The sequence below is a fragment of the Pteropus vampyrus genome, unplaced genomic scaffold (assembly GCF_000151845.1).
Source record: "Pteropus vampyrus isolate Shadow unplaced genomic scaffold, Pvam_2.0 Scaffold22, whole genome shotgun sequence".
In the NCBI taxonomy this organism is placed as follows: domain Eukaryota; kingdom Metazoa; phylum Chordata; class Mammalia; order Chiroptera; family Pteropodidae; genus Pteropus; species Pteropus vampyrus.
In genome coordinates this window covers 3696349-3698584 of record NW_011888803.1, presented here as the reverse complement: position 1 = coordinate 3698584, position 2236 = coordinate 3696349, and the positions used below count along the sequence as shown (strand labels likewise).

Sequence of the window (2236 nt, the reverse complement as noted above, 5' to 3'; positions counted from 1 at the left end):
ATTACTGACCTCTATTGTGCTCAAAAGATCGGGCAAATGATTTTTAAATAGGTTAGATGGATAGTTCTAAGGGGAAGGACAGCAGCTGAAATGTCTGCATAATGCTAATTGGCACTTATCTTTAATTCAAATTGTCCAGTAAAGGAGGTCTCATTAAAGGCAAGAGATTTAAACTCTACCACGTGCAAGGCTTACTTGGCAGTGTTCTTTTTTAGGTTGGCATGAAGCACGTTTATCCCAGTTACAAAATCCTAGTAACATCTGTTGATATGAAGTGTTCATTTGCTTTTGGTTTCCAACTCTTTCCAGAAGATCTACATACATTCTGAAGCTAGCTAAATTTTGAAGAAATGAGCAGCCTTATAGGCATTTTAAAATTTCTTATTCAGTGAGTCCCTTCTCTTTGCTTGGATCTTTGGTTTCTTGTTAATAACTGCAAACCAATAAAAACATGGGCGAGGTCATCCATCCACATGAAAACTCATGCACTTTCTTTTTTGTTACGTTTAGTATTTTTCTATGATAACTAGGGTATATGTATACATGACATTTACACAAACGCCATTGCAATCATCTGTTTGCTTCGCTCTTAATTAGATCATTTCTAATAGGTTGTCTAAACATGGATGTTAGTGTCCTCTTGCTAAAATACATACAGCTAAAAACAGCTCTCTAATTCTAAATCATGCCTTTCACATCAGCTACTGAATTTGGGTATCCAGGAAGATCTTTATGGACTGTAACAGATTATGGCTGCCCTCTAGTGACTAGACATTCCTGCTGTTTCAGTTTAGGTTAGACTAGGGTGTGTTTAAAACTTAGGTCCTAATTTCCGTTCAATCAGTTGGACATTAAAAATGTTTATAGAGAGAACACAATACATATATGGTTAGTTATGCTGAATATTAATTATATTCTATGAAGTGCAGAAATTTTCTCAATCACAGCAATTTTGCCGACATACATTTCTAAAGATGTCAACCTTTTTTTTTAACTTTTAGAAACTGTTTATTTTCCATCATCCTTATTTCCATTTTGTTTAAGTGTTTGTGGAAGACCAGCTTAAGACCACTCAGTGGTTGTTCCTACCCATTGGCCTGAGCAGTGGGGGCTGTAGACCACTCTTCAGTGGCAGGCTGAGCACTCCAGTCTTTAGTAGGAAACTGCTGAACAGGCACAGAGGGCACCTGCATGCCTTTGGACCAGTCTGCGACTTCAGGCTGAGCGGCGGTGAACTCAGGAGCTGGAGCAGCCCATTTACCCTGAAATTCCTCCTTGGTTACAGCCTTTTCAGTAGCGGCCTGCTCTTCCCTTTCAGTATAAGTAGAGATGTGGCATGACCTCTCACGGGTGTTCTTGGGAGATGATACCACGCATGCGCAGGACTTCCCGGGCCAGCATCCACTACATAAGCCCCACTGAGTGGGCTCCTTTGTTGTTGCAAGGAATGGCAATGGCAATGTCCATGGAGTGCAGAGTAGAGTCTGTGTTACACAAGGTGATGGTAGGCAGGTTAACATAAGATGCCTCTGTGAGAGGCTGGTGGTCGGCCCTGGGATGGGTAACCATCAGAAGTCTCAGCTCCTGGAAGACTTCCTGGATCTGGTTAGTGAAAGTCCCAGGAGTGAAGTGGCCAGCACTAGGAGTGGCTCCAGTGGCAGCAGCAAACTTCAGCACAGCTTGCTGGCTAGTATTCCTGAATGATATGACACTGGCATCAGCTGGGTTTTCAATGGCAACAATGGCACGAGCTGCCAGCAGAAGCTTCTCCCAGGTTCTCTTCAAATTTATGATGTAGATGCTGTCACTTTACCTTTTGTAGATGTACTGTTCCATTTGGAAGTCAAGGCTGGTGCCACCTAAGTGGGTTCCTACTGCAAAATATTTGAGAACATCCTCCTCCTTCATTTGCAAAACATCAAGGGCCCCAGACATTGTGACAGTTTCCCTTTAAGTTACATGGGAACCAAGAATAATGCCATATGGACCCTTTTCTGGTTAGCGCAGAAAAGAAATATCAACCCTTTAAAACTGAAGAGTTATCAGTGAGATAACCCTATATTATTTCAATAACCATAGAACAAAATTTTATAATGTAAGAAGGCTAATTATGTAACAGCATTACTAACTAATCTTCTGACTTCCCCAACCTTTCTCCATCTTATTCTCCCAGGTTTAAAAAACAACAAACAAACAAACAAAAAAACATATTCTATTCATTTGACAAGCGATTTGT

General features: G+C 40.9%; 1 pseudogene; it reads right to left on the bottom strand.

Moving 5' to 3' along the window:
* Nucleotides 1-1053: 1053 nt before the first annotated feature.
* Nucleotides 1054-1950, bottom strand: LOC111736744 (annotated as a pseudogene).
* Nucleotides 1951-2236: the final 286 nt, after the last annotated feature.